Below are 22,492 nucleotides of genomic sequence, written 5' to 3'. Positions count from 1 at the left end.
CCATGTTTTCATCTGAGATTTTTGTTAATGCTGAAGATCGTGGACATGATATTCCAGACCTCAGTACACAGAAGTTGGGCAAAGTTCCTGTCAAGTTTGCTTCATCATCTTCAGTCCAACAGATTACTGTTCTTCATGGCACAGATGGTAAGAGAATTTTAGGTCACATTACCAACTTTTGTGTGTCATTAACTAAGAAATTTCTTGATTGGGTCTTTCTAGTTAGAAAACCTAATTTTAATTTTAAGCATTAGGTTGTACATGATTAAAACATCTTTTATTTACATAGCTATGAAGAGAATATAATTTATTATGTTTTTACTTCAATTTCTAGTGAAGTTAACAACCTATGTGAAACTCATGCTACTTGTGGCTGACGTATTTTCAACTCATAATACTTGTCATAAGAATGCAAGTAGTTCATGAAAACATAAAAACTATAGAGGTTCAATTTTAGGGAGGTAGATAACTATTTGGCATTGTTTCTTTTACTATTGTTTTGCATGATACAGTGAACAGATAGCAAACACAATACCAGTCTATTTCTTGCTCAAGAAACGTTGAGCAGGGACCCAGGTTGACTGTGACTCTGCTTTCTTTAAAACATGGAACCTTGGATTCATCATCATAGTCAACTGGAAGGGACGAAAAGCATGGAGGAGCACATGTTGGGAGGCTTTTATGGGCTAGGCCTAGGTGTGGCCCACATCACTTTCCACTGACTAGGAATAGTTTAGCTGTGCTTTCCAGGATGAAGAAGAAATGAGTTTTGGTGAACAGCTAGCAATTTCTACCATAAGGTCTACATTTAGAGTGTTCCTATGCTATCATGACAGTGATATTTTTATAGTGCTTATACTATATAACATTCAAAATTATAGCAAGTTATTTTCTTTTTCAGACCAGTAACTGGAAAGTTAAGTTCCCATTCTACCTCCAAATGAGGGTGGGAACTTTCAATTACTAATTTTAAAGTATTCAACAGTTTGTACAAATCTATTCAAAATATATTTTAAGTTTTCCTACTTGTGCAAAAAGTTTATCTGTCTGTAGGTATAAATGGAATATGCCTAAATGTATAAAGAAAATTGCTTAGTTCCACATGTAAATTGCACTGAATTTAATTTGAATAAATACATTTATATGTTGAAATGGTTATATTTCTTTTCTTTTTTTTTTTTTTACTTTTATTTATTTTATTTTTGGCTGTGTTGGGTCTTCATCGCTGCGTGCAGCCTTTCTCTAGTTGCGGCGAGCGGGGGCTACTCTTCGTTGCGGTGCACGGGCTTCTCATTGCGGTGGCTTCTCTTGTGGTGGAGCACGGGCTCTAGGCGCGTGGGCTTCGGTGCATGGGCTCAGTAGTTGTGGCTCGCGGGCTCTAGAGCGCAGGCTCAGTAGTTGTGGCACATGGGCTTAGTTGCTCCGCGGCATGGGGGATCTTCCCGGACCAGGGCTGGCACCCGTGTCCCCTGCATTGGCAGGCGGATTCTTAACCACTGCGCTATCAGGGAAACCCGAGATGGTTATATATCTTATACATTTTTATTGTGATATAAAATTATGCCCCCCAAATGTATAGTCTAATCAATATCACACAGAACACCTTTAATGTGTCAGTTACCTATTGCCACCGTGATACTGTATAAGAACCTCGAAAATCTCAGTGCTTCGTAACAACAGACATTTGCTTTCCTCACTCATGGGCTTATGAGTCAGTTGGAGTTTGGCATCAGGATGCAAAAACGGTTTGGGTCTGTTCCACATGCCTTGTACTGAAACCCAGGCTACTCTGGGTATGCTGTTTTCATGTTGGTGGCAGAGCACAGGAGAGGAAATCCAACTGTGAAAGTGTATTTTATACCTCTTCTGACATCAAATGGATCGGTCTACATAGAGCCCACAGTTCACGGTCTTACCTTTACATACAGGTACTTGGTAGAAAGGACTCCTTTAAAAGAGAAATATTATTTGGTTTAATAATAAAAGATTTTTAACTCTGTGGATTCAGAAGTAAAATTTTAAAAAATATTTTAAAAGTATACAGAATAGGGCTTCCCTGGTGGCGCAGTGGTTAAGAATCCACCTGCCAATGCAATGCGGGGGACACGGGTTCGAGCCCTGGTCTGCGAAGATCCCACATGCCGTGGAGCAACTAAGCCCATGTGCCACAACTACTGAGCCTGCATTCTAGAGCCCGTGAGCCGCAACTACCGAAGCCCACGCGCCTAGAGCGCATGCTCCGCAACAATAGACGCCACCGCGATGAGACGCCCGCACACCGCAACCAAGAGTAGCCCCCGCTAGCCGCCAACTAGAGAAAGCCCGTGCACAGCAATGAAGACCCAGTGCAGCCAAAAAAATAAACACATAGAATAAATAAGTTCAAACAATAAATAAATAAATAAACATAAATTTAAAAAAAAAAGAACACCTAATGCAGGTGGGAAGGTGAGAGGGCCACTGTAAAGGTCATCTATGCTACATGTACAAGAACCCCGAGAGCACACCAATAGGTACCACATTTTTCACTGCTGTAGCCGATCATTCCCCCTGTACTACCACACTGTAGCACTCCCTTCCCTCATCTACTGCTATAGTCTCTTTGGAAGGTGTTTCACAACTCTTGTTATGAGAGTGCCAGTTGAACTGTCCTCACTTCCTTCATTTATACCAGGATTGAAGACCTTGTAGTCCGAGATCCTGTCCAGAGAGCAAGCAGGCTAAGACTCTGTCTTTGTTGATGTATTTCATCAGAAAGGGCTCTACCCCCTCTCCTAGTTCATGGTGTGAAGCGTTCATAGCCTCTTGGGAAAGTGGGGAGAATTGAAAGGACTCTATATGAGAATGCTAGGCTTTGTAAAACATTTCAGTTTTTTAAAAATAAGACTCATTTTCTATTGGACTGACAACAGTCCTATGAAATACAAAGAAAGCCGAGAATCAGTGACAGGAAATGATCACCAGTAAGAATTACAACAGTCACCGCTTACCTCGTAGCTTACGGCACTGTCCATGGTCCTTAAGAAGAGTTAGTAGAAATGCCTTGCCCATCTTGCCCTTGAACCCCTTAAAAGGTACACGACTGCTGTGTTGGTGTTTAGGGGGAGCATCTCACTTACCAGGGACTGACTTCTCCCTTGATCCCTCTGTAGTGATGGAGACTTCCCCGCTGATGAAAAATTCCCTGGGATTGCAACCTCCAAGCCAGACAGCTTTCCTATGGAAAGACAGAGAGCTTGTAAAGATGAAACACCAGTCTGCGGGAGAAAGGGAAGAAGAGAATGATGGAAATCGTTTCTGGGAAACTATTTTTACATTATGTTTTGTTTGTTCCTGGTAAATAAACTGAAATCTTCTTAACATTAAAACAAAATCTAAACCACTAAATTCAATAATACAGGAGTATAACTTTTGAAAAAAATTTCTTTGGCTGCGCAGCATGTGGGATCTTAGCTCCCCAACCAGGAATTGAACCCACGCCTGCTGCATTGGAAGCGCAGAGTCTTCACCACTGGACCACCAGGGAAGTCCCAGGAATATCACTTTTAAAGGAGAAGTTATAAACCCCTTGGTTATATGAACTGCAGATTTTTAGTAAGAAGTCAATATATTTTTTGTTAGGCACATTTTATGTTAGGCTGTCTCCCTGCACAGGATGCAGGCGCCTTGAGAATGGAAATCATATCCCTCTATAGTACGTCCCTCTTCTTTCTGCCTTGCAGTTTGCTGCTCCACTTGTTCAACCCCACCTAGTAATAACCTATACTTCCCTCGTTCCTGTTTTCCCATCTTGAAAACAGACAAAAGGCAACCAAACAACGCAAAGGTCTCAACAAATAAGGGATATCCAAAACCAGAGATGGCCAGAACTTCTGTATCCCTCATGAAACCTAGCCCGGTGTTCAATATGTAGGTATCATTAATACATGCGTGTTGACTGAAACAGTTTAAACTCAATTCTTCCACTTCCCAGTTTAGTTTTAGTCCTCATACAAAACGTGATAATCAACTTGCTTAATGCTAGGGATCACAGTGAAAAATAATATCTGAACTGACTTCTGTCAGATGAGTGAGAACTAAGGTTAATTCAGTGTATCTGAAGCATAGAAAGTGAGGGCACAAGTGGCACAAGATGGGGCTAGAGAAGCAGAGAGGATTCTAGACCACGCAGAGTCTTAAAGGCCAACAAACACTGTGTTTTCTATTCTCAAAACAATGTTTGTGAGCGATGTTTATGAGCAATGTTCCAACTTGCCTTGAAGGTTTTTTGTGTGAAGAATGGATTGGAAGGAAACAAGATATATGGACACTAGTTAGGACCTAATCGCAACACACAGGCAAGTTCAGTATTAGGGTGTTGAGGGAGAGCTGACAGATTCCAAAGAAATTCAGGAGATGAACTGAAGCGGGCTTAATGGGGTAGGAGATGGAGGAAAGGAAGGTCTTAGGGAATTAAAGGGTTTACTGCACACATGAGCAAAGTCTCAAAATTAATCATTTGAACGTACAGAGGTAGATCTCTCAAATGACTCCGGTTAGGAAGCAACGGTACGCCCTTTAGAATTCCTACAGACAACACAAATCAACTGTTTCGATGGAAAATTCGGCGGGACCGGTGCGTTTTTTCACTCCAACTTAGCTCCAGTTCCTATTACTCACATCTTCTGTGCCAAAACAACACAGCTGGAGGAACTGAAGGGGATTCCGTTTTGGTAATTAAGGAGTGTCCCCAACACTGACAGTCCCATCTTAAAAAGCACTCCCTCTGCATTTTACCCGAGGAGCAATGGCCAGAGCCTCCCTTTGAAAACGATGGGCAGAAATGAGACCATCACACACAGTCCCTTTCAGCTACTGTGAACTGAGCCGCGAGACGACCAATACCCCCTGGCACAGCGCGGACGGGCCAGCGCGCGGGGGCAACAGGGACAGGAGACAGCACAAGAGACGAAGCCCAGGCCCAGGGGCCAAGGCCTATTACCTTTCCGGCATGTGCAAAACATAAAACAGAAGCAATATTGTAACAAATTCATTAAAGACTTAAGAAAAAAACAAAACTCAGATGCTAAAGTGCCTACTCTAACCACTATACTATATTGCTTCTATAAAACAAGCACTAAACCTCAGATACAGAAAAAAACCCTTTTCGTGTCCTCACACCTAGGTCAAAATTACAAAGCGTTAATTCAGGAGACAGAAAGGGAAGGAATAAATCTGAATGAATCTGAGTCAGAACACAGTGCTATATAACCTTAGGCAAATTCCACAATACCCATGCCTCAACATGGCAAATTCCACAATACCCATGCCTCAACCTCCCTATCTATAAAGGAGTTAACCACACCAGCGCTAACCATTACTTGCCTCCTGGTAGCTTGTGAGTGTTAATTAATATTTGTAATAAATACACAGATCATCAGTTGAAAGAAACAAGGAAAACTACAGCGTTATTATTATTGCCTTGTTGCTAGAGCTAAACACCACAAATCAACATAAATAACTTATGTACACCAAGAATGTAGGGTTTGAATATGTACTTTGAAAGGCCATCATATAATTAGTTGTTTCACCTCTAATTGCTTTTCCTTTTTTTTTTTTTTTAATTTAAAAAAGCAATACAGGGACTTCCCTGGTGGTTCAGTGGTAAAGAATCCGTCCTGCAATGCAGGGGACGCGGGTTCGATTCCCGGTCGGGGAACTAAGATCCCACATGCCGCGGGGCAACTAAGCCCTCGCACCAAACTACTGAGCTCGCACACCTCAATGAGGTAGCCCACGTGCAGCAAACTACAGAGCCCACGCGCTCTGGAGCCTGCACGCCACAACTACAGAGCCCACGTGCCACAACTAGAGAGAGAAAACCCGCACGCCACAACTAGAGAGAAGCTCTCATGCTGCAACGAAGAGCCCGTGCGCCGCAACGACAATAAAGATCCCACATGCCTTAACGAAGGTCCCGCGTGCCGCAACTAAGACCCAATACAGCCAATCAACCAATCAATCAATCAAGTGGGGCGGGGGGAGCAATACAGGAATTTCCCTGGCAGTCCAGTGGTTAAGACTCCAAGCTCCCAATGCAGGGGGCACGGGCTCGATCCCTGATTGGGGAACCAAGATCCCACATGTGGCACAGCGTAGCCGGAAAAAAAACAAAAAAAGCAACACATACCCTACGGCATTTATCCCAGAGAACGCATGTTCGCACAAAAAAAGGTACACAAATGTCCACAGCATCTCTATCAGTAATAGTCAGGAAATGGGAAAAAAACTCAGATGTTCTTCAATGGGCAAGTGATTAAACAAACTGAAGTACAGCCAAACCATGGAATACTACTCAGCAATTAAAAAGAAAGCGGCACTGGGACCTCTCTGGTGTTCCAGCGGTTAAGACTCTGCACTCTCAATGCAGGGGGCCCAGGTTCCATCCCTGGTCAGGGAACTAGATCCCGCATGCTGCAACTAAAGACCCGCACAGCCAAATAAATAAATAAATAAATATTTTTTTTAAAAAAGAGGAGCACTGTTGATTCATGCAATTTGGATGACTCTCCAGGGAATTACACTGATTGAAAAAGGCCAATCCAAAAGGTTGCATACTGGGAATTCCCTGGCGGTCCAGTGTTTAGCACTCAGCACTTTCACTACCTGGGCTGGGTTCAATCCTTGGTCGGGGAACTAAGATCGCACAACCGGCAGCGCAGCCAAAAAAAAATTTTTTTTACTTAAAAAAAAAAAAAGGTTACACACTATATGATTTTATTCACATAACATTCTTTTTTTTTAATTAATTAGTTAATTTATTTTATTTTTGGCTGCGTTGGGTCTTCGTTGCTGCGTGTGGGCTTTCTCTAGTTGCGGCGAGCGGGGGCTACTCTTTGTTGCAGTGTGCGGGCTTCTCGCTGCGGTGGCTTCTCTTGTTGCAGAGCACGGGCTCTAGGCACGCGGGCTTCAGTAGTTGTGGCACGTGGGCTCAGTAGTTGTGGCTCCCGGGCTCTAAAGCGCAGGCTCAGTCGTTGTGGCGCATGGGCTTAGCTGCTCCGCGGCATGTGGGATCTTCCCGGACAAGGGATCAAACCCATGTCCCCTGCAATGGCAGGCAGATTCTTAACCGCTGCGCCACCAGGGAAGTCCCACATAACATTCTTGAAATGACAGGTTGCCAGGGACAGATAGGGCCGGGGGAGTGGGAGATGGGCCATCTTCCCCAGGGGGTATTTTCCCTTGATCATCTGCACAAAAACTTTATTGCAACTTTATCCACTGCACTATCAGATCACTATGATTTGGTGGGGAGTGGGGGAGCAGCAGTGGCTATAAAATGGCATCAGGAGAGATCCTGTGGGATGGAAATGTTCTCTATCTTGACTGTGTCAATGGCAATACCCAGGTTGTGACAGTATACTATGATTCTGTAAGATGTTACCATTGGGGAAAACTGGGTAAAGGACACACAGGAGCTATCGCACTATTATTTCTTACAACTGCATGTAAACCTACAATAATCTGGACACAAAAAGTTTAATCAGAAATGAAGGCAACACATGCCTCTTGTAACAAGTAAAACAATAGTCTGTGGTCAGTCTCTTTCTCTACCCGTCCCATTCCCTCCCTCTTGAGATAACCATGCAAACTCACTGCTCATACAAACAGGCATGCATTTAATACTTTCTGTTTACTGTATCAAAATGGGATCATACATACTACATATTACCCTGCAGCCTACCTTCTTCACCCATCATCCCTATATCATAGAGAGCTTAAAAAAAGAAAATTTTTTTTTAAGTGCCAAGCAGGATGGCAGGTATAGAAAATTTTCTGACTAGGGCAAATCTGACAAATGTTTACCGTGCTAATGTGCCATAGCTCAGCCAGGTGCATTCAGTGAGAGCACAATATGCAAGTAGCATTCTAAAGAGATCTGCAAAAAATGCAAGGTCTTCAGCAGCTCTTCGAGGATCCCATCCCCCTCTCTGCCTCCTCCATGGAACCATCCCATGGAGGTTGAACAGTTTAACTCCATTTGCCCCTCCTGCTGTTTGTGCTTTCGTTGTATACTTCTGTTCTACATCTCCACAAGACATTATTATTGTCACTTATTTACAAAATAACATATAAATATAAAGGTGTATGTACCTGGGTATATGTACATGTATATATTAGACACACACACACTTTAAGTGCTCTTTGTTCTTTCCTGCAGTTGTGTTCTTTTTTTTGGGGGGGGGGGCAAGTTTTTATATTGGTAAAGTTCTGTACTACTAGAAATATAAGATTTGAAAAGAAAAGTGAGACTTGAGGATCATCTGTGGAGCTTATCCTCATTCTCCTGCTGACGCATTATATGTTTATAATTTGAGAACTGCAGATAAATACAAACTGGTCTTCTCCATACTTGCTCACTAAGGAATTCCTCATTTCTAGGAAACGTCTATTTCAAGGAAAGGAAACAAACAAAAACACCTAGTGCACTAGATGATTAAAAGGTACACATTTTATAGCCTGAGTTCGAGAAAAAAATTACCCAAGAAACGGCCTTTTTCCCTAGGAGCCAGCTTCTACTAGGGGAGTCTAGGGTTCTCTAGGCAAAGAAAAAAAACTTGCCAGTTTAAACAGAATAACAGAAACGTTCAGCCAATCAAATATACAGAACTCATCACTTGCAGTGAGGAATGAAAGGCCTGTATCAACAGAAAAAATAAATGGCACCGGCAACGTCTGCAACAGAAAACAAACAGGAAATCCTTTAAAAAGCCAAAATTGCAAAGACAGATGAACAGGGTATGAAATTACACGCCGGGCAATGCACCTGTTAAAGGAAAAGAGGCGCACACCAAGTCTGAAGTCTTAAGAATTCGGTGTTTAACACTACTTCTGCATGCTGCCCAGCAGAAAACTCGGGTCCTGGCTTAATCCACAACGCACACTTCATTTAAGGAGGTGAACTGCTTGGTCTGACTCAGTTTCTTATTCTGTAAAATGAATGCAACACAGCTGTCGTGAGTCCCCAAAGAATTCTGCACAAACGCTTTGTAACTCCAAAGTGCTGTGCAAATCAGAGCAGCCCTTCTCTCCTTCACATTCGTTGGACTTAGAATTTCAGAAGTTTAGCTGAAAATACAGACGACTCGGAAGCAAGGGACTGAGAGTGGCCCACACAGGTGGAAAGAAATGCAGAAACTGGAGCACCTCATACAAACCGCAAGAGACCACGTTCACGTGCACACGTTATCAGTGACAGAAAACGCCACCGGTAGCAACTGTAAACCACTGAGAGGACCAGCAACGACATGTGTCCAAATCCAGCCGGCAGCACAGCCTCGTCGGCGGCAATGCCTTAAACACAGCTCCCCGCACTCCGCGGCCTAACAAGATCCACTTTTTCCAAAAAGTTTAGCAACTTGCCAAGTACACTGGCGTAGTTCACCTTTTTTAATTGCTAAGCAAACATGCAGGGGAGTTGAGACAATCAAGGGAATGTTCAGCCTTCCTCAAAAATAAGATCCAGGAAATTCACGTTTTGCTTGAACAGTTTCATGTCTAAAACTGATCACAAACCTCTGTTTGATGTTGTTTTCTCGCTGCTGGCCAATGAGCCCGGGAAAGAGAACCAATTCTTTCAAACAGGGAGGGCTCTCTGCACTCTTCAGCTAAACCAGCGAGGCTTTACCACCGTCACGTTTAAAATAATGAGGAGGATGCCTCCATAGAGTTTACCGGGCTGCGCTAATCACGAGGGGCCTCGGGCGCCCAGGGCGGATCCCAGCGCCGGTGGCCGCGGGACCGGACCCCCTCCCCGGGACGCGGCCGCGGGACAGGACGCCCCCCAGAACCCCTGCCCGGGACGCAGCTGCGGGACAGGACGCCCCCCAGACCCCTGCCCGGGACGCAGCTGCGGGACAGGACGCCCCCCAGAACCCCTGCCCGGGACGCGGCCGCGGGACACGAAGCTCCCCCCTCCCCAGGAACCCCTCCCCAGAGCGCGGGCCTCGCCGCCGTCTCGCAGCACCCGCCGCGCTCACCGCGGGCCGGGAGCCCCCTCAGGCCGACTGGCCCCCGCCCGCCGCCCGGCCTCCCTCCGGCCCGCGCCGCCCGCCGCGCTCACCGCGTTTTTCTTCTGCACCATCTTGTCCATCTTCTTGGCAATGCGGACCACCTCGTCCTCCATGGCCCTGGCAGGCCTGCCCCGCGCCGGGCCGCGGGGGACGGGAAACGAGCGGAGCTGGCCGGGCGGCAGGTAAGCCCAGGCGTCGGCGAGGGCCCTCACCAGGCGTCACCGAGGCGCTTCTTCACTCACGACGACTACGACGGCGGGGGCGGCGGCGGCGGCGGCGCTCCTCCCACGCAGGCAGCGCCAATCGAGCTCCCAGCTCGCGGCGGCGACGGCGGCGGCGCTCCTCCCACGCAGGCAGCGCCAATCGAGCTCCCAGCTCGCGGCGGCGACGGCGGCGGCGCTCCTCCCACGCAGGCAGCGCCAATCGAGCTCCCAGCTCGCGGCGGCGACGGCGGCGGCGCTCCTCCCCCGCAGGCAGCGCCAATCGAGCTCCCAGCTCGCGGCCGCGGCGGCGGCGGCGCTCCTCCCCCGCAAGCAGCGCCAATCCAGCTCGCGGCGGCGGCGGCGGCGGCGCTCCTCCCCCGCAGGCAGTGCCAAGCGAGCTCCCAGCTCGCGGCGGCGGCGCTCCTCCCCCGCAGGCAGCGACAATCGAGCTCCCGGCTCGCGGCGGCGACGGCGGCGCTCCTCCCCCGCAGGGAGCGCCAGTCGAGCTCCCAGCTCGCGGCGGCGGCGGCGGCGCTCCTCCCCCGCAGGCAGCGCCAACCGAGCTCCCAGCTCGCGGCGGCGACGGCGGCGGCGCTCCTCCCACGCAGGCAGCGCCAATCGAGCTCCCAGCTCGCGGCGGCGGCGCTCCTCCCCCGCAGGCAGCGCCAATCGAGCTCCCAGCTCGTGGCGGCGGCGGCGGCGGCGGCGGCGGCGGCGGCGGCGGCGGCGGCGGCGCTCCTCCCCCGCAGGGCAGCGCCAATCGAGCTCCCAGTTCGCGGCGGCGGCGGCGGCGCTCCTCCCCCGCAGGCAGCGCCAAACGAGCTCCCAGCTCGCGGCGGCGGCGGCGCTCCTCCCCCGCAGGCAGCGCCAATCCAGCTCGCGGCGGCGGCGGCGGCGGCGGCGCTCCTCCCCCGCAGGCAGTGCCAAGCGAGCTCCCAGCTCGCGGCGGCGGCGCTCCTCCCCCGCAGGCAGCGCCAAGCGAGCTCCCAGCTCGCGGCGGCGACGGCGGCGGCGCTCCTCCCCCACAGGCAGCGCCAATCGAGCTCCCAGCTCGCGGCGGCGGCGGCGGCGGCGCTCCTCCCCCGCAGGGAGCGCCAGTCGAGCTCGCGGCGGCGGCGGCGGCGGCGGCGGCGCTCCTCCCCCGCAGGCAGCGCCAATGGAGCTCCCAGCTCGCGGCGGCGGCGGCGGCGGCGCTCCTCCCCCGCAGGCAGCGCCAAACGAGCTCCCAGCTCGCGGCGGCGGCCGCGGCGGCGCTCCTCCCCCGCAGGCAGCGCCAATCCAGCTCGCGGCGGCGGCGGCGGCGGCGGCGCTCCTCCCCCGCAGGCAGTGCCAAGCGAGCTCCCAGCTCGCGGCGGCGGCGCTCCTCCCCCGCAGGCAGCGACAATCGAGCTCCCGGCTCGCGGCGGCGACGGCGGCGCTCCTCCCCCGCAGGGAGCGCCAGTCGAGCTCCCAGCTCGCGGCGGCGGCGGCGGCGGCGCTCCTCCCCCGCAGGGAGCGCCAATCGAGCTCCCAGCTCGCGGCGGCGGCGGCGCTCCTCCCCCGCAGGCAGCGCCAATCGCGCTCCCAGCTCTGTTCTTTTGTTTTTTTTTTTTTGAATTCTGAGATTTTTCATTTGAAGTAAATCTTAAAGCTATTAAATTCACAAATATGCTAATTTAAATACCCAATTCTATTATCTAAAACACACATTGCAAACATACAAATATCTATTCTCTCCACATGTCAGAGCCCATTCATTTCATGGTTTGGAAATGGGGAGAATAGATCCCCTTAAACTGCAAGTCAGCAGGTGTTTCTTTACAGTTAACTTTAGCAAAATTCATACAAAATATTAATGAACAATGATCTTCTTTACTTGTTAACTCACAAGGAAACACCTTCAAAACTGCATTTTGTTAAAGTTTCTGTACTAAAATGTAGAAAAACTGAACTACACAAATATTGAAAAGTTTAAAATTCCTTAATTTTTTATTCCTGGTACCACTACCACAATTTACAGGGCAATATACCTGATGTAATGAAAAGAAAAAGACAAAGCTACAACAGATAAAAGACCTCAGGAATGTACATCTAATTGACCCTCCGTTGCATGAATCAATAGCTGCACTTTTTGCAAACTGTGGCTAGGACAGTCCTGAACAAGAAGGGTTTCCTGTTTAAGCTGCAGTAACTTTTCTGACTATGGATCATCGTTCCTTCTGCGGCAGGTTTTTACAGTTCCTCTAATGCATTTGGGACGACTGTCTCAAAGTAACCTGCAGCTTTCCTGACAACTCCTCGCTCTCTCTCCTGCTAAGAACTGTAGCCCTTTTCTTCTGAGTTTTGAGAACCTTCTGCTACCATATCCACCACTTCCACCACCAGATCCATAACCACCACCATAGGGACTTCCCGAGCTTCTTCCACCAAAACTGCCCCCCTTCATGGGTCCATAATTTGATTGCTGTTGTCCACTATAATTTCCAAAATCATTATAGCTCCCACCACCACCACCATAGTTACCTCCAAAATTTCCTCCTTCATTGTAAGCATCATATCCTCCACCACCGCCACCATATCCACCATCTTGGTTTCCATATCCTGGTCCACCACCACCATAGCCTCCTCTACTACTGTAACCAGGACCACCACCATCGTTACCACCGTCGCCTCCAAATCCGTTTTATCCACCATCACCTCCTCCATAACTACCTCTGCTGCCACCACCTCCACCACCATAGCCTCCTCTTCCACCAAAGTTTCCACCACGGCCAAAGTTACCTCCACCACCTCCAAAGTTTCCTCCACGACCCATAAAGTTGCCAGATCCACCTCCACGACCTCTCTGTGATCCAGCAGATTGCATTTCTTGTTTAGAAAGGGCCTTTTTCACTTACAATTATGCCCATTAATAGTGTGGTATTTCTGAACAACAATTTTATCAACTGTATCATGATCATCAAAAGTTACAAAAGCAAATCCTCTCTTTTTTCCACTCTGCCTGTCTTCCATAACTCCTATGGTTTCAATCTTGCCATACTTTTCAAAGTAGTCTCTCGAATTACATTCTTCTGTATCTTCTTTAATACCACCAACAAAAATTTTCTTCACTGTTAGACGGGCACCAGGCTTTACAGAATCCTCTCTAGAAACAGCTCTCTTTGGTTCCACTACACGCCCATCAACCTTGTGTGGTCGAGCACACATTGCTGCATCCACCTCTTCAACCCAAGAGTAAGTCACAAAACCAAAGCCCCTGGAACGGTTTGTCTGGGGGTCTCTCATCACCACACAATCTGTAAGTGTGCCCCATTTCTCAAAATGTTCTCTTAAGCTATCGTCTGTAGTTTCAAAGCTCAGACCACCAATAAACAGTTTTCTCAACTGTTCTGGTTCCTTTGGATCATGGCCCTCCTCCCCCCGGCGGCGGCGGCGGCCGGAGTCGGGCTGGGGGCGACCGGGCGGCGGTTTTACCTCCGTTTTGAGACCGGACTCGCCTCTTCCAACTCGAGTTCAATATGGGACCGAGAGCCCAGCTCTGTTCTATGTTGGGCCATTTTACTTCAGCCCAAAAAAATTTCTTCTAGTATTCCCTAAGGTCTGCTGGGGATCAGTTTTCTTATTTTTCATTTATCTGTATTTGATTTTTTAAAATTGATTCCAATTTTCTGTTGAGATTCTCCATATTTTAATCTATTAATCCCCATCTTTTACTCTCAATATAGTCATTTTAAAGTTCTGTGCTAACTCCAGAATCTGAATTCCCTCTAAATCAATTTTTCTTGGTTTTTTTTTTTTTTTTTTTTTTTTGTCTTAAGTTTTAGTCACTTTTTCCTGCTTCAGGAATTTCATAATTTTTGATTGTGTGCTGGACGTGGTGAATAAAAAATTCATAGAGACTGAAGATGCTATTACTTTGCACCAGAGAAGATTTACCCTTTTCTCTGTTAATCAGAGTGGCTGATCATTTCAGTCATTTCAGGAATTTTACTAGGTCAGAACTGGGTTGGAGCTTTAGTTGTCTCATCCTACCTATGATTTTTCCTAATTTGTGGCCTCCCTGGATTTTTGCTGTGAGCCTGACAGGTCTTTGATTCTTCAATAAATACAGTCAGTTATTGACTTCAGTCTTTCAGATGTTTGAATTCAGCTCTTTAGGCTCTCAGTTCTCACAGCTTCAGAGTATGGCAAATGTAAGGAGAGACCAGCTATGTATTTGTTGCCGTTACACTTTCTCAGTGAAAATTTGTCTCATAAACACTGAAACATTGCAGATGACTTCACTTTTTCTGACTCAGCCCCCTTCTTGGGGATGGCACTTCTGGGTTTTTACTGTGAGTCTGGTAGGTCTCTAATTCCTCACTTTGGAAAGTTCTCTCCCTCAGGCATTAGGTATTTAGCTTCCTGCTTTATATAGGTTCAAAAACTGGCAAATGTCTTGAAGAGGAGACCTAATGATTGTCACAGGCCCCTTTATCTAGCGGGATTTGGTTTGTTAGTGCCATGACTGTGCAGGAAATTTCACTCTGCTTTCTTGGCTCAGTCCCCCATCATCCTATACCACCCTGACACTAAGGAAATGTCCTGTGGGGGAAATCGGCTTGACATTCTGCTAGATTTCACTCCATCATGCCAGCAAATGAGTTCATCAAAAGATATGGTGATTTCTCTTTTCCAGTGGAGTATGTCTCCCTACACCAAACCCCTGCTCCAAATCTCTAAATGTCCCTCTCTAGCATATTAGTTGATATTGTTTCTTGATTGCTTCCTTAGCTCGATGATCTTTTATTCAAGTTTGTTTGCTCGTTGCAGCAGGAGTGATGGCCTGTGCCTACCTAGTGCAGGCATATTATTATGGAGATATGGCTTTGGTCCCAGACACCACAATAAGGAGAATATCATAAGAAAGCAAGTCACACGAGTTGTTTGGTTTCCCAGTGCATGTAAAAGTTATGTTTATGCTATACTGTAGTCTATTAAGTGTGCAATAGCATTATGTCTAAAAAAAGTACATATCTTAATTTGAAAGTAGACTTTAAGAATGCTACCCATCATCTGAGCCTTCAGCAAGCTGTAATCTTTTTGCAATAGTAACATCAAAGATCACTGATCACAGATCATGTAACAAGTATAATAGTGAAAAAGTTTGAAATATTGTGAGACTTACCAAAACATGACATAGAGACACGAAGTGAGCAAATGCTGTTGGAAAAATGGCACCACCAGTAGAGCTGCTTGACACAGGGTTGCCACAAACCTTCAATTTGTAAAAAAAAAAAAAAAAGCATTATCTGCAAGGTACAATAAAGTGAAGTGCAATAAAGTGAGGTATGCCTATACATCCTGCCTCAAAGCAGAAATCCTATTTAGATCACCTTTAATTTCTCTCTATGATATATCAATAGTTTTCTATTCTAATAGGGTTCTTACATTTTTTATTACACTTATTATTAGGTATATGATGTTTTGATGATAATGTAGATGGCATATTTTTTAGTTTTTAATTTTATAACTTTTCAGACACAGAAAAATGTTAGTGGAATTTTTTAATGTTTGGTCTCTTATCTGGCAACTCTTCTAAAAACTAACTGATATTCTAATAAGTTATCTGTAGATGGTTTTGGATTTTCTGTATCCTTAATTATATCAACTATGGAAAGTGACAGTATGATTTCTTCCTTTCTTAGCCTTATATTTCTGATTTCTTTTTCCTGCCTTACTGCTAATGCCATTTAATACTTTTACTAATAGGTTGAATAGAAAAGGTAAGAGTTGGCATTCTTATTTTGTTCCTAATCTTACAGTGGACGTTCTCCACATTTCACTATAAATAGGATGGTGGCTCTAAAGTTTTTTGTAGTTTCCCTTTGCTATGAGTTTTTAATCATACATAATTATTGAATTTTATCAAATGCTTTATCTGACTATACTGATATGATCATATACATTTTCTCCTTTATTTTATGGATGTGGTGCATGACATTTATTGATATTTGAATGTTAACTCACCTTGCATTTCTGGAGTAAAACAACTTGGTAGGAATTCACACACACACACACACACACACACACACACACACACACACATTCACTCACTCACACACTCTACATTTGATTGTCTAACATTTTGTGTATGATTTTTGCTTCTGTATACATAAGGGAGATGGGCCTATTTTCTTTTCTCATAATTGTCCTTTTAATTAGTGAATAGTATATAGAGGGTAGAGATTTAAAAGACCTTTTAAAAGGTCTTCTTCTTCTGTGATATAATACAATACAGTATTACTCCATTTTTTAAAAATGACCTTTTTCATTTTCAAATAATTTCAAATCTGCAGAAAAGATACAAACAGAGTTCCCTTTACCTCTCTCCCAGTTTTTCCTATTGCTAACATCTTATACTACCATAGTATATTTTTCAAAATTAAAAAGCCAACATTTATACATTACTATTAACTAAACTTAAGACTTTTTTTGGATTTCACCAGTTTTCCTGTTAATGACCTTTTTCTGTTCTAGGACCCAATCCAGTATATCACATTCCACTTAGTTAGTTGTCATGTCTCCTTAGTCTTCTCTGGTCTATGACAGTTCCTCATTCCTTCCTTGTTTTTCATGATTTTGACAGTCTTGAGGAATATTTGTCTGATATTTTGTAGAATTGTTCTCAGTCTGGGTTTGGCTGATGTTTTTCTCATGATTCGACTGGAGTTATAGGTTTTGACAAAGAATACCGCAGAAGCGAAGTAACCGTCTCATCACATCATAACAGAGAGTATGTAGTGTCTCCGTGACATCACTGGTGATGTGAAACATCATCACTTGCATAACATGGTGTTTGCTTGGTTTCTCCACTGTAAAGTTACTTTTTCTCCCATTTTATACTGTCTCTGGAATTCAATCATTAAGGCCAGCCCAGGACTGGACTTAAGGGGAAGATTAAGCTTCACCTCCACCTCCTTGGGGAGGAGATGGATGCCGGGGGGGGGCGGGGGGGAGGTTACCTACATATGGAATTCTTCTGTTGGCAAGATTTGTCTTCTCCCTCCCTCCTATTATTTATTTATTTATACACTCATTTATTTACTCCATTATGTTTTAATATGGATTCTTTATAATCTATATACATAATTACAACCTTAAAAACCTCTGGTTCCCCCACTGACATATAAACTTTTTGAGGAAAGGCTCTGTTTCTTTTTTATTTTTGTACACTCTATGCGTTTAGCATAGTCCCCTAATTTATAGTGGACTTCCAGTAATTATTTTTTAATGGATATCTTTCCACTTCAACTGAAAAGTACCCTTTCCTTATATAATAGCATTCTAAATCCAAAATAAAAGTAGATTTTAAAATAAGTAAAAGTAAACTCATGCATGATCACCCTGTAATAAGTATGTAAAAAAGCACAGGGTACTGCAGAAATAACTTAACCATTTGAGTTGGATGTGTCTCCAAAAAATATTGAAGCCACATTTGGAAAGAAATTACAGTATTTGATAAGCCAAGGATATGACCTGCTGTGTGCTTTCTCTTTTTTGTTCAGATCACCAAAGGAGATTAAGACCCCGTTTTCTCCCTTCTCTGGAAAATTATCATCTGATGCAGTCACTCAGATAACAACAGAGAGTCCAGGAAAAACCATGTTTTCATCTGAGATTTTTGTTAATGCTGAAGATCGTGGACATGATATTCCAGACCTCAGTACACAGAAGTTGGGCAAAGTTCCTGTCAAGTTTGCTTCATCATCTTCAGTCCAACAGATTACTGTTCTTCATGGCACAGATGGTAAGAGAATTTTAGGTCACATTACCAACTTTTGTGTGTCATTAACTAAGAAATTTCTTGATTGGGTCTTTCTAGTTAGAAAACCTAATTTTAATTTTAAGCATTAGGTTGTACATGATTAAAACATCTTTTATTTACATAGCTATGAAGAGAATATAATTTATTATGTTTTTACTTCAATTTCTAGTGAAGTTAACAACCTATGTGAAACTCATGCTACTTGTGGCTGACGTATTTTCAACTCATAATACTTGTCATAAGAATGCAAGTAGTTCATGAAAACATAAAAACTATAGAGGTTCAATTTTAGGGAGGTAGATAACTATTTGGCATTGTTTCTTTTACTATTGTTTTGCATGATACAGTGAACAGATAGCAAACACAATACCAGTCTATTTCTTGCTCAAGAAACGTTGAGCAGGGACCCAGGTTGACTGTGACTCTGCTTTCTTTAAAACATGGAACCTTGGATTCATCATCATAGTCAACTGGAAGGGACGAAAAGCATGGAGGAGCACATGTTGGGAGGCTTTTATGGGCTAGGCCTAGGTGTGGCCCACATCACTTTCCACTGACTAGGAATAGTTTAGCTGTGCTTTCCAGGATGAAGAAGAAATGAGTTTTGGTGAACAGCTAGCAATTTCTACCATAAGGTCTACATTTAGAGTGTTCCTATGCTATCATGACAGTGATATTTTTATAGTGCTTATACTATATAACATTCAAAATTATAGCAAGTTATTTTCTTTTTCAGACCAGTAACTGGAAAGTTAAGTTCCCATTCTACCTCCAAATGAGGGTGGGAACTTTCAATTACTAATTTTAAAGTATTCAACAGTTTGTACAAATCTATTCAAAATATATTTTAAGTTTTCCTACTTGTGCAAAAAGTTTACCTGTCTGTAGGTATAAATGGAATATGCCTAAATGTATAAAGAAAATTGCTTAGTTCCACATGTAAATTGCACTGAATTTAATTTGAATAAATACATTTATATGTTGAAATGGTTATATTTCTTTTCTTTTTTTTTTTTTTACTTTTATTTATTTTATTTTTGGCTGTGTTGGGTCTTCATCGCTGCGTGCAGCCTTTCTCTAGTTGCGGCGAGCGGGGGCTACTCTTCGTTGCGGTGCACGGGCTTCTCATTGCGGTGGCTTCTCTTGTGGTGGAGCACGGGCTCTAGGCGCGTGGGCTTCGGTGCATGGGCTCAGTAGTTGTGGCTCGCGGGCTCTAGAGCGCAGGCTCAGTAGTTGTGGCACATGGGCTTAGTTGCTCCGCGGCATGGGGGATCTTCCCGGACCAGGGCTGGCACCCGTGTCCCCTGCATTGGCAGGCGGATTCTTAACCACTGCGCTATCAGGGAAACCCGAGATGGTTATATATCTTATACATTTTTATTGTGATATAAAATTATGCCCCCCAAATGTATAGTCTAATCAATATCACACAGAACACCTTTAATGTGTCAGTTACCTATTGCCACCGTGATACTGTATAAGAACCTCGAAAATCTCAGTGCTTCGTAACAACAGACATTTGCTTTCCTCACTCATGGGCTTATGAGTCAGTTGGAGTTTGGCATCAGGATGCAAAAACGGTTTGGGTCTGTTCCACATGCCTTGTACTGAAACCCAGGCTACTCTGGGTATGCTGTTTTCATGTTGGTGGCAGAGCACAGGAGAGGAAATCCAACTGTGAAAGTGTATTTTATACCTCTTCTGACATCAAATGGATCGGTCTACATAGAGCCCACAGTTCACGGTCTTACCTTTACATACAGGTACTTGGTAGAAAGGACTCCTTTAAAAGAGAAATATTATTTGGTTTAATAATAAAAGATTTTTAACTCTGTGGATTCAGAAGTAAAATTTTAAAAATATTTTAAAAGTATACAGAATAGCATGTTGAATTTATGACTATGTGTCCACTGCTCTGAATTAACAAATTAAGAGTAATATGCTATATGTTTATATTTAGTTCCATTTGCAAGTTTTTTGAAGGAATAAAGTTTATGGTTGGACTTTCTTCTTTACCCTTCTGCAGTCCTTTCTTTCTCTCCCAGGAACAACCATTATTTGCTGAATAGTCGCTTCTTCCCCCAGAGATAGGCAGTCCAAAGTAACTTTAAGACTTCTGCATCCAAACAGAAAGTTGTTGAGAATTTCAAAAAGCCACTTATCTTGCCTCTGAATTCTCCATCTCCACATGGTAGCCATTCTTGCCCTGGGTCCATTGTAATTCTGCCCAATTGTTGTTGTCCATTTTCTGCAAACTTTGAACTAAATGGTAAATTTAACCATCACCACCAAGCTTTATATACACTGGTGGAGGAAGAAAACTACTAAGTCAATATTCTAACAATAATGACTACAGCAACGTCCAAAGAGAAGTAGAGGCTACAGCCTATTTTTCCTGTTATTTAAATTCTTCCAGCCTCTATACATTTCTTCATTCTCCTTGAATTCAGCCAGGTTCTCATTGGCTGGGGCTTTGCCTGATAGGTTGGTACAAGTATTCCTAAGTAGTCTAAGGCTTTGCTAGCCCTGCATAGGTTTAAGGTCATTTTTTGTTAATTTCTATGACCAGGCTTGGTAAAGTGGTCCCCTAGGTGTAAGCCATACTCCTACTGACTTTCTTCTTTTAAGGTAACCTTATTTCTCCCTGATAGTTAAGGTCAATTGTAGTTTTAGTCAACACTATGGCATCCTATTCCCTGTATTGTTTCAGTGACATAAAGAATGTAAAATGACTAGATGGCTCCTGTCTCCCGGTAGAAGTGCCCCTCCCTTATTTCTAAGATCTTCCATCAAACAAAGCAGAGTCACAGAGATAGAAAGCAAAAGATTTTAAAGGCTTCTGCCTTTGTTCCTAAATATATGCATTCTGTCTGTAGGATAGGCAAGTGCCATATGTGGTTCTGAGCACATGCCGTATTTGGCAAGCTAGCATTCCAGCCTCAGAAAGTGATGCCTCCCAGCTTGTGCCATGACAGTTATCAGTAAATTGTTCACTCGCTTTTTTGTTTTTGAGTTTACCATAGCTGTGGGTGATCAGGCTTGTGAGGAGAACAGTGACTCCCTTTAGGCATCAGCCTGTTGTCTCATTTCCTTCACTATGAAGTCAGTTCCTTGGTTGGAAGCAGGGTACTAGTAATATGGATTCCATGTCAAATCATCAGAATGATGGAGTGGTCAAGGATGGTAACACAATTCTAAGTAATATAAAAGTTGTTATTGCGTCCAGAATGAAGGAGATCTCATTCTACTCTGGGACTATCAGACTCTGTCTAGAGTATTTTGATTTTTATAAACTAGACATGGGCAACTAGGAGTCCATCTAGAGGTGATTACAGGATGCAAGAGAAGACCATGGTCCATAAGGATAAACTGAAGAAGCTGTTGTGTTTAATCAGGAGAAGTGGTAGCTATCTACAAAATTCTATTTGAATGAGCAGTACAACCCCATGAATACTGAGGAGTAACCTAAACAAGAATTTTATAGGACTCATGTGATGGCAATACTAATCCTTTGTGTAGGCATAGAAAAGGAGAGTAGACTAAAAGGAGGGATGGGATATTTCTGAATGGGAAAATTGAATATTTAAAGATGTCATTTATTCCCAAATGAATTTAAACTCTAATGTAATTCTACTCAAAATTCTAATGGAATTGTTCTTTTGAACTTGTTTAATTGATCTTAAGTTTTTTCCGGAAGACTAATAAAGAAAATACTGGAAAAGAAGAGTAATGGGGAGGATAAATTTTAGCAGCAGCCGGTGGAGTGTTTTAATGGGATGCCTGGAAGTTGCAGACATTATTCTCACCCTTGACCTATGGGCCCAGACTTAGTCATATGTCCATACATGTCTGCAAGGGAGATTGGGAAATACAGTGTACAGATGAGCAGTATGTACCCAGCTAAATATCAAAATGCTGTTACAGAGAGAGAGAGAGTTTCTACCACATCATGAAAGAAAAACAAGTGTATAGAAAAAGATTTCAGGGACTTCCCTGGTGGCGCAGTGGTTAAGAATCCACCTGCCAGTGCAGGGGACACGGGTTCGAGCCCTGGTCCGGGAAGATCCCACATGCCGCAGAGCAACTAAGCCCGTGTGCCACAACTACTGAGCCTGTGCTCTAGAGCCTGCGAGCCACAACTACTGAGCCCATGCTCCACAACTACTGAAGCCTGCGTGCCTAGAGCCTGTGCTCCACAACAAGAGAAGCCACTGCAGTGAGAAGAGTGAGAAGCTCGCGCACCACAACGAACAGTAGCCCCCCCACACCGCAACTAGAGAAAGCCCGCGTGCAGCAATGAAGACCCAATGAAGCAAAAAAATAAGAAGAAGAAGAAAAAGATTTCATCTTCTATAATAATCAAATTACTACCATGTCACAGACATTTTAGAAAGAATTTTAGCAGTTAGTATTTAAAAAAAAGAAACTTTATAAATGACATAATTTTTCAC

The 22,492-nt window shown here is 44.3% G+C and overlaps 1 pseudogene across 1 annotated transcript; it reads right to left on the bottom strand.

Annotated features, from left to right (window-relative positions):
- Positions 1 to 12,547: 12,547 nt before the first annotated feature.
- Positions 12,548 to 13,705, bottom strand: LOC309622053 (heterogeneous nuclear ribonucleoprotein A3 pseudogene; annotated as a pseudogene). The gene is made up of 2 exons: positions 12,586 to 13,705; positions 12,548 to 12,554 (listed from the first exon to the last, which is right to left on the bottom strand). The product of its transcript is annotated as a heterogeneous nuclear ribonucleoprotein A3 pseudogene (transcript).
- Between the last annotated feature and the right edge of the window lie 8,787 nt (positions 13,706 to 22,492).

Source organism: Balaenoptera borealis, assembly GCF_965194805.1.
Source record: "Balaenoptera borealis genome assembly, contig: HAP1_SCAFFOLD_1436, whole genome shotgun sequence".
Lineage (NCBI taxonomy): Eukaryota > Metazoa > Chordata > Mammalia > Artiodactyla > Balaenopteridae > Balaenoptera > Balaenoptera borealis.
This window is presented reverse-complemented; position numbering and strand designations above follow the sequence as displayed.